General features: G+C 44.8%; 1 protein-coding gene across 1 annotated transcript in view; it reads left to right on the top strand.

The window, feature by feature from the left end:
* PROSER2 (proline and serine rich 2) overlaps positions 1-10,791 on the top strand; it is a 99,479-nt gene that overhangs the window by 11,315 nt on the left and 77,373 nt on the right. The gene's annotated exons all lie outside the window — the stretch shown is intronic.

Raw genomic sequence — 10,791 nt, 5'->3', positions numbered from 1 at the left:
ATCAAAAGTGGACTTTCCTGTTTCCTCATTAGCGCTATGCCCTCAAACCATGAACTCCCCCAGCCTCCAGGCTGGCTTCCAGGCCCTGAGCTGATGTGCACTCAGGGACTGCTATAAATTTTAATGGCTGCATGCCAGGCGCGGTGGCTCACATCTGTAATCCTAGCACTTTGAGAGGCTGAGGCGGGTGGATCACCTGAGGTCAGGAGTTCAAGACCAGCCTGGCCATCACGGTGAAACCCCATCTAAAATAAAAAAAATTGTAATGGCTGCCTGTGCAGAAAGTAATCCAGAAAGAAAATCTGCTACCCACCCTGCAGTGTCATATAATTTATCCCCAGGCAAATATAAATTCTGGGTTTATTTGTATCTCTGCTTCCTTCCACCAGGATAGTGAATACAGATTTTCCGATACCACACATGAAAATTGCTTTTGGAAAGCCTAGAATGTTCGTCTTTCCCTCTGCACTGTTTACTTCTTGGGGTAGCTGAGCTGAGCCCCACCCCATCAAGTTCAGGGGCTACGCTGTGAAATGGGTATTTGTTTCTGTCCTCCTAGCTGAGAGATCTTTGGAGAGCTGGCGTGACCCTGGAAAACAAACAAATGAAGTGAATGAAAGAACACCAGCTCCCTGACTGATTCTACACCAGAGGCTTTAGGTCAGTTACCACACAAAAGCACATGGTGATTTAGTGAGCCTAAAACTGTGCCAGGCAGCCCTATGAAGTAGGTGGTCTTCGTCTTTTCTTTTCTTTTCTTTTTTAATTTTTAAAGAGATAGGGTTTTGCTCTGTCACCCAAGCTGGAGTGTAGTGTCATGACCATAGCTCATTGCAACCCCAGCCTACTGGGCTCAAGCGATCCTTCCACTTAAACCTCCCAAGAAGCTGGAACTACAGGTGCATGCCACCACACCTGGCTAATTTTTTATTTTTAGTAAAGACAGGGTCTCAGTATGTTGCCCAGGCTGGTCTCAAACTCGAGTTCAAATGATCCTCCTGCCTCGGCCTCCCACGGTGCTGGGATTACAGGTGTGAGCCACTGTGCCCGCCCTAGAATCAGTTTGTTGATATCCACAAAGTAACTTGCTGGGATTTTAATAGGGATTGCACTGAATCTATAGACCAAGTTACCAGCCCAAGGAGGTGAGTCTGTGTCCAGATTTCTATGACAAAAAATGTTAGAAAGGTTGAAAAAAAATAGTACAACTGTCAGCCATAGCCACCATCTAGATTCAATTAACATTTTTCCATATTTGCTTTAGTGTGTATGTGTGTGTGTGTGTAAATAGTTTTTGGCTAAACAGTTCAAAAATAAGTTGTTGAAGTCATAATGCCTTAGTCCTAAATACTTTAGTATATATCTTCTAAAACATAAGGATGTTCTCTCACATAGCTGTAATACTCTGTCTCAACCAAGAAAACTTAAAATAGCTCCTTAATATTAATTATCTAGTCCATGTTCAGATTTCCCCATTCGTTCCTAAAAAAGTTTTTTGAACCAAGATTCAATCAAGTTTCACACATTGCATTTGGTTGTTTAGTGCCTTTTAAAAAATGTGTTAGTGTTAAAAAATTCAGAACAGTCCAATGCACTTTTTTAATGACATTGGCTATTTAAAGTGACCAGGCCAGTTGTCTTGTAAATGTACAAGTTTTGGATTTGCCTATTTGTCATAGTAACACTTAACTATTTTCCCTATGTATTTTTTTCAGAAGTAAACCTTGATTAGTTTATGTCAAATTCTGTAATTCTATTTTCCAGTGGCTAGATTAAGAGTGAGCACATGATATAATTCCAGAAAGATGACTGGGAGGCTTCTTGAAAAAAAAAATACTCGCAGCCTGGGCAATGTGGCAAAACCCCAACTCTACAAAAATATGGAAAAAAAAATTAGCTGGGCATGGTGGTATACACCTGTGGTCCCTGCTACTTGGGAGGCTGAGGAGGGAGGATCACTTGAGTCCAGGAGGTGAAGGCTACAGTGAGCAGAGATTGTACCACTGCACTCCAACCTGGGTGACAGAGCAAGACCCCATCTCAAAAAAAAAAAAAAAAAGAAAAGAAAAAGAAAATCACTCAAGGAAGTTCAATTCATTATCTATTACTGTGTAACCATATTGCCACAAACTTAACACCTTAAAATAACACCAGTTTTTGAATCTTACAGTTTCTGGGGGTCAGGAGTCCAGAGACAGTTTAGCTGGGTCCTCTGCTTCAGCGTCTCACAAAGATGGAATCCCAGGGTCAACCAGTACTGCAGTCTCATCGGAGGCTTGACTAGGGAAGGGTTCACTTCCATTCTCGAATGGCTGTGGGCTGCATTCAGTTCCTTGCAGGCTGCCAGACAGGGCCTCAGTGTCATGATGCCTGCTGAGCAAAAGCCACACCCAGCTGCCTGACATGTGGCTCTCTCCATGTGGCAGCTGACAACATGGAAGCCACTTCACCAAAGCCAGCAAGGGAGAGAGGGTCTCCTGGTGACATGGATGTAACATGAGCACATATGTGTCATCACAGCAAGTCCATCACTTTTGCCATATGCCATTGGTAAGAAGCAAGTACCAGGTTCCACATCACACAAGGGATGACACCAAGAGCTGGGGGGCTCATGAGGGCCACCCTAGAGGCTGTCCTCTATCGAAGTAATGGCTTCTCTCTGGAGTTGTGGCTGCAGGTACCTTGTACTCAGAAGAAGGCAGAGGGCAAAAGCCTTCCTAGTGAAGATGGCAGAATGGAAAGATGGGGAGAAGCCAAGCCTTCGATGATGTGACTGAACCACTCTATCTTTGGACTCCTCATTACGTGAGGTAATCCTAATGGCTTAAGCCATTTGGAATGGAGTTTTCTATATCTTCAACCTAAAGCATTCTCTATCATAGATGCTTTTGGTGGAGATAATAAAATCATAAATAACTAATGAACTCAAGGTAGAATGTCCCCAGATGCAAAGAGATAAATGATGCCATCTGAGTTGGGACCAGGTGGAGTTTCCTTCCAGCTGGAGAGCCGGAAGAAACTTCATGAAGCGCATTTTGAAGAATAGGATAGGCTGGACCAGGAGAGGTGAGAGAGGACATCCCAAGGGGAGAAGGCAGTGGAAGACAGAGGTTAGAAGGGGTTGCTGGAGTGTTTGATACGTGATGGGCAGTGAGAGAAAATTACACTGGGGCCAGATTTCCAAGGCAAAATCCAGGGAGTTGAAGCCAACTGCTAACCAATGGGAAGCCGCTTGAGATTTTTGATGGAGAGTTGGGATCAAAAGGGGGTTATCCCAATGTCTGAGAGGACTACTTTCCTCAACCCAACAGACAGGAGGCTTGTGGCTTTATCATTTTGAAGTAAAAAGTGTCTGAGGTCAGGAGTTCGAGACCAGCCAGGCCAACTTGGTGAAACCCCATCTCTACTAAAAATACAAAAAATTAGCCAGGCATAGTGATAGCTAGACTACAGTCCCAGATACTTGGGAGGCTGAGGCAGGAAATTCAAATGTATATACATATTTGATAATGTATATTTGATAATCTGAATGAAATAGATGCTTTCCTGGGGGAATAAATTCTAACTTTGGTTGGGACAAGAAGAATTAGAAAATACAGATAGGGCCGGGCGCGGTGGCTCAAGCCTGTAATCCCAGCACTGTGGGAGGCCGAGGCGGGTGGATCACGAGGCCAAGAGATCGAGACCATCCTGGTCAACATGGTGAAACCCCATCTCTACTAAAAATACAAAAAATTAGCTGGGCATGGTGGCGCGCGTCTGTAGTCCCAGCTACTCAGGAGGCTGAGGCAGGAGAATTGCCTGAACCCAGGAGGCGGAGGTTGCAGTGAGCCGAGATCGCACCATTGCACTCCAGCCTGGGTAACATGAGTGATAAACCTCCGTATAAAAAAAAAAAAAAAAAAAAAAGAAAAGAAAATACAAATAGACCAATATCATAGAGGAAGCGTGTCAAAGCAATGCAAAACACGAGGCCTCGCTTCTCTTAACAGTAAGTTCTAGAAAACGTTTATGAAACAGGCAAGAGCACATGATAAAAGCAGGTCATGTAATTCATTGCATTATGTTGGTATTATCTCTTGAGTAAGAGAGTGGGGATATGGGTGGAGAAAAGGGCTTCCACTCTTATATATCATTTGGATGATGGACTACTCTGGGTGAAGGAATTACTGTTGCTTTTTTTCAAAATAATAGCTTTATTGAGATACAATTCAAATACCATATAATGTACCCACCTAAAGTATACAATTCAGTGATTTTTAACTTATTTACAGAGCTATGTAATTTACCACAATCAATTTTAGAATATTATGGCTGGGCGTGATGACTTACGCCTGTAATCCCAGCACTTTGGGAGGCCAAGTGAGGTCAGGAGTTTGAGACCAGCCTGGCCAACATGGTGAAATGCCATCTCTACTAAAAATACAAAAATTAGCTGAGCGTGGTGGCATGTGCCTGTAGTCCCCACTACTTGAGAGGCTGATATGAGAATTACTTGAACCCAGGAGGTGGAGATTGCAGTGAGCCAGGATCTCCAGCCTGGGTGATAGAGCGAGACTCTGTCTCAAAAAAAAAAAAGTAGAACATTTTCATCACCCCCAAAAGAAACCCTGTACCCATGACCAGTCTCTGCCCATTTCCTCCCACGCCACACAGCAGCAGGCAACCACTCATCTACTCTCCGTCTCTGTAAGTTTACCTAATCTGGACATTTCACATAAACAGGATTATGCCATAAATGTCCTTTTGTGCCTGACTTCTTTCACTTGGCATAATGCTCAAGATTCATCCATGTGGGAGCATGTCTGCACACTTTATTCCTTTTTATTGCTGAATCCTATTTGCTTGTGTGGCTATTCCTGATTTTATTATTAATCGGTTGTTGGGCATTTGGATTGTTTCCATTTTTTGGCTCCTGTGAATAATGCTGCTGCGAACCGCCATGTATAGGTTTCTGTGTGGTTGTAAGTTCTGCCTTCTCTGGAATAAATACCTAGGAGTAGATACATTGGGTCATAGGGTGACTCGGTGTTTAACATTTTCAGGAACCCCCAGACTGTTTTCCAAAGTGGCTATACTAGTACTTGCTATTTTCTTTATGTGCTTAAATGTTTACATTTTTCTCAAATTAAATAGATACCATTTCTACACCCAAATTAAACAGATACCATTTCTACTGTTTTTTACGGGTGTTTTGTTTGTTTGTTTGTTTGTTTGTTGGTGATACCAAAGCTCCAGAATGCTCAGGGAAGGTAAAGACCAAGAGGAATCGTGGATGAATTAAATAGTTAACAACTAAAGGCCAACCGTTCTCAGATTGAAGCTGAGAAACAGGAAGCATCTGCTAATAGACCCACATCTCTCAGGCCAGTGTTTCCCAGCCTAGGGCTCCAATTCTGATGCACACACAACCTTAGGTGGCACAGAGGAGAAGCTTTTTAAAAAACATTTTCTGAATATTCTAACACAATCAGAAAAATCAACTAACACATCAAACTCATGATTATACAGCTCTAACTTCCTGCAAATGAGGTTTTTATAAGTGGGTCAATTTAAGGGAAAAAGTATAAATAAAAATATAAGCATTAAAATATATGACCAAAATATCATGAAGGTGACATGCAAAGACCTGAAGTTTGAGAAACACTGTCCTTGGGATAGTATTTTAATAAAGAATTCCTGAATCTAACAAAGTCTTTTTTTTTTTTTTTTTTTTTTGAGGCAGAGTTTGTCACCCAGGCTGGAGTGCAGTGGCTCACTGCATCCTCTGCCCCCAGGCTTTAAGGAATTCTAGTGCCTCAGCCTCACAAGTAGCTGGGACTGCAGGCATGTACTACCTACACCCTGCTGATTTTTTTATTTTTAGTAGAGATGGGGTTTTGCCATGTTGGTCTCGAACTCCTGACCTCAAGTGATCCAACTGCCTCAGCCTCCCAAAGTGCTGAGATTCCAGGTATTTCCAGGTGTGAGCCATCGCCCAGCCAGTCCTGGTACCAAGCTCAGGCCCCCTGACCAAAGGCTGGAGTGGCCTCTGTGGACACCCCCCAACAACTACCTGCATGAGCTGCCCCATACCTGTTCTAGGATTCTGGAATTGCATTTAGCAGCATTCAGGGAACAGGCAGAGCAGGTATATTTTCCAAAAACTCCCCTCCAGAGGCGCCTGGAGAAGGGATTTATGAGCCGCTGCATCTCCGATTCCTTCTTTGGCATTTATTGGCTTTTTGATGAATGTTAGAGCAATTTTTCTGTCAACAGCTTCTCATTAGGGGCCTGATGATGTTCTTTCTGACCATTATTTTACTCAATATCATGCCTGGTCACTGTGAGGAGAAGAGGTTCCACTTAGAAACCATCCATCTTCACAACAGCAAAGGCCGGGATAATCCCACTCCAATAGTCCTCTGTGCTGACAGCTGCCCCGGGGCACATGTAATCATTCAGACAAATGCTGGGCCCTAATTAAGGGCTTGTCGGCAGACATCATGCCGTGCCATTCTCTTAAAGACCCGTTTCAAGTTTGATTCTATTTCTTTTTAAAATAAGTTATAGGGAACTTGTTGGTGAAGTAATCGCCAGGATTTACCTTTTAGAGATGACAGATGCTTACAACAATGACAAGCCTGCCTCGGAAGAGTCAGGAGCTAGCTGGTGCCAGAAGGAAGTGTCCAGTTGCCTTAATGGGCTGTTTATTTCAGCTCGCAGAGGCACTGTCTTAAAACAGTGGTGCAGGAAAGCATGCAGAGGGGATTCCTGAAGTCTCTACCACTCTTTGGCATCAACATCAACTCTTCTCAATGTCAGTATCATCAATTCTTTCTTTTTGTTTAGAGACAGGGTCTTGCTTTGTCACCCAGGTTGGAGTGCAGTGGCATCATCACTGTAGCCTCGACCTCCCAGGCTCAAGCGATCCTCCCACCTCAGCCTCCTGAGTAGCTGAGACTGCAGAGGCACACTACCGTGGCCTCCTAATTTTCTTATTTTTTGTAGAGGCGGGGTTTCAACATGTTGCCCAGGCTGGTCTCAAACTTCTGGGCTCAGACTATCTGCCCACCTCAGCCTCCCAAAGTGCTGGCATTACAGGTATCATCAATTCTCTCTCTCTTTTTTTTTTTTTTTTTTGAGACAGATTTTCACTTTTGTTGCCCAGGCTGGCATGCAATTGCGCAATCTCGGCTCACCATGACCTCCACCTCCTTGGTTCAAGCGATTCTCTTGCCTCAGCTTCCCAAGTAGCTGGGATTACAGGCATGTGCCAGCATGCCCAGCTAATTTTTGTACTTTTAATAGAGATGGGTTTCGCCAGGTTGGCCAGGCTGGTTTCAAACTCAAATGATCCACCGGCCTTGGCCTCCCAAAGTGCGGGGATTGCAGGATGAGCCACCGCCCCCAGCCTAGAGTGGCACATTTTCAAAGACATTTTGATTATAAACAACTTTAAACATATGGAAAATTCAAAAGTTTAATGAATCACCACTTATACCTTACCCTGCTTGAATAATTCTCAATTTATGGCCAACCTTGGCTCATGCTTCCTCACTCTCTAGACTATTTTGAAGTGAATCCCAGACCACATTTTAATGTTATTTTTACAAGAGTATACTAACTTTTTTTTTTTTTTTAGATAGTCTCGCTCTGTCGCCCAGGCTGGAGTGCAGTGGTACAATCTTGGCCCACTGCAGCCTGTGCCTCCCTGATTCAAGCGATTTTCCTGCCTCAGCTTCCCAAGTAGCTGGGACTACAGGCACGCGCTGCCACGCCGGGCTAATGTCAGTATTTTTAGTAGAGATGAGCTTTCACCATGTTTGCCAGGATGGTCTTGATCTCCTGACCTCGTGATCCATCCACCTCAGCCTCCCAAAGTGCTGGGATTACAGGGTGAGCCACGGCGCCCAGCCAAGGATACTAACTCTTGACCACTCCTCAAGTCTAGCTTAATGATAAGTTTCTCCCAGAACACAGTTCCCCAAAGGGCCGCTTGTTGAGACCTTGAGACGTTCAAATTATGTCATTGTTTTGAGAGTAATTTTGGCTAAGGATCTGGGAGACTCCTTCTGCCAGGAACCCAGGTAAGTTCTGTTTTATAGGTCAGCAAGTGAAAGATTCGGGACCTTTAATAAGGCAAAGAGTTTTCAGCAAAGACAGTTTATTTTTCCATCAAGCAGCATCAAGTAATAATCCTATTATCTGGTTTCTCAGCCCTATGAGGATGAGATCTATCCATGGACACCGTCTGATCATGGCTTCTCTTCCAAGTGACATTGTCTCTTTCTTTAATACCTAAGAAGATTCACATCAATAACATCCAGTTAGAACTTTGCCTGTGTCAAGGTAGCCAGATCACCTGCAGTCAGGAGCTCGAGACCAGCCTGGCTAACGTGGTGAAACCCCGTCTCTACTAAAAATACAAAAAATGAGCTGGGTGTGGTGGTGCATGCCTATAATCCCAGCCACTTGGGAGGCTGAGGCAGGAGAATTGCTTGAACCTCGGAGGCAGATGTTGCAGTGAGCTGAGCTCGTGCTGTTGCACTCCAGCCTGGGCAACAAAAGGGAAACTCCATCTCAAAAAAAAAAAAAAAAAAGAAAGAAAAGAAAAGTGAAGTGAAGTGATGTCTAACCAGCAACAAGCTGGGCATCCTGTGGCCCAGTCAAGTTGTCACATAAAATGAACTGTCACAGTATCTATACTGGTAGAGGCACAGCCCAGCCCTGGAAAGAGACACACAAGGTAGATAGCGGGACTCACCTCTGAGGAGCACACCCCTGAGTTCTGGAGCTGAAATGACCCATTGGAGCGCCTCCATATTGGACCGGAATGGCCAGGCCTTCATCCCCAGCCTCTGCCAGTCATGGATGAAGGCTGTGCTGGGAGGGGCACACACCTGGCCCAGCTGGCTCCCTGGCGTGGAGACAATCCCTGAGGTGTGGCAGCTGAGGCAGCATCTGGGCTCACAAGTCCTCCCCTGGAAAAGGCATCGGTATACCCCTCAAAGTAACAAAAAATGTGCCCATGATACATGGAGAGATGTTTAGAGAGAAGAAAAGCAGAACACATATTTTTTTTTTTTGGAGGGGAGGGACAGAGTCTTACTCTGTCGCCCAGGCTGGAGTGCAAAGGCATAATCTCCGCTCACTGCAACCTCCTCCTCCTAAGTTCAAGTGATTCTCCTGCCTCAGCCTCCCAAGTAGCTGGGATTACAGGTGCCCGCCACCATGCCCGGCTAATTTTTATATTTTTAGTAGAGATGGGGTTTTACCATGTTGCCCAGGCTGGTCTCAAACTCCTGACCTCAGGTGATCCACCTATCCCGGCCTCCCAAAGTGCTGGGATTACAGGCATGAGCCACCTCACGTGGCCAGCAGAACACATTTTTATCTATAGTATAATAATGATTATGTGAAACAAATTTTTAAAAAACAATTTTAAAATGTTTTTATTTTCGTAGAAAAAAAATTCCATAATTTTATGTATTTATTTTTTATTTTAGAGATAGGGTCTCACTCTGTCACCAGTCTAGAGTGCAGTGGTGCAATCACAGCTCACTGCAGCCTCACCCTCCTGGGCTCAAGCAATCCTCCTGCCTCAGCCTCCCGAGTAGCTGGGATTACAGCCACCCACCACCATACCTGGCTAATTTTTGTATTTTTAGTAGAGACGGGGTTTCACCATGTTGGCCAGGCTGGTCTGGAACTCCCAACCTCGGTGATCAGCCCTCCTTGGCCTCCCAAAGTGCGGGAGTTACAGGTGTAAGCCATCATGCCCAGCCATGGCCTATAATTCTTAAGCAATCAAACATCTGAAAAGCACCCCCTAGGATCTGCTTCCATTGTTTCTCTCATTAAGCTTTGCTCTTGTTTCATGACTTCTGTGCTTATAGAGAAGGAACAGGAATAACTAATCATTATCAAATAACATCTGAATGTATAGGGTACCACACCAGAAGGAAATTGGTCATATAAGCCATATACTCTCCACCCAATCACATGTTCAAAGGAAAAAGTCAGTGGTCGGAGAATGACCTGCAACAATTACTTCTTTTCTCAACACTCAATGCAGCAGTTATAAAATTCTCCAGCAGAGGGCAGTGGGTATTTATCTCTAGGTGGAAAAATTAGCCGCGTGACTCGCTGCTAGTTCTTTAGTCGGGAAAAGCATTTTGGCTTTTCAGTCCTGAAACTAAGAGTAACTCGTCTAGCAGCTTATATAGCAGTTAGCTAGATGTCAGTTCAGCTGAGACAGTGGAGAGAAAGAAGTTCACAAAGGTAATTGTTTGCTTTTTATTTTTTGAAATAGAGCCTGCGGACCTCAGAGCACCCCGCGAAGATTGCTGATGGTTCACCCCTGGGGTCTGGGGCAGGGTTTCTCCACCTTGGCCCCGTGGACCTTTCAGGCCAGATGGTTTTTTGTTGTGGGGGCTCTCCCAGGCTTGGCAGGATGTTGAGCAGCACCCCCGGCCTCTCCCCTGCCAGCCATGACACCCACAAATGTCTCCAGACACTGAGAAACGTCCCCTAGGAGAGAAAAGCAAAATCCCCGCAGGTGAGACCATTGTCCTAGATGACGATCGGTGCCGGTGAGTTTATTGTTAAACACTGCATACCCTGCAAGTGATGCCAGAGTCCCACTTTATTCCTGCCTGGAGCTCTTTTGGGGAATTCTCAAGCCCTGAGCTGCTCACATAACTCAGATGCAATCAATCACATGTGTTCTAAACCCAAGGCCACCTCAGGGCAGAATCAGCACGTGGAAGCTTCCCTGACAACACCCCACTCTCAGGAAGCTCGAGGGAG

This window comes from Sapajus apella, unplaced genomic scaffold (genome assembly GCF_009761245.1).
Source record: "Sapajus apella isolate SASKATOON/1434 unplaced genomic scaffold, GSC_monkey_1.0 scaffold53, whole genome shotgun sequence".
Taxonomy (NCBI): Eukaryota; Metazoa; Chordata; class Mammalia; order Primates; family Cebidae; genus Sapajus; species Sapajus apella.
This window is presented reverse-complemented; position numbering and strand designations above follow the sequence as displayed.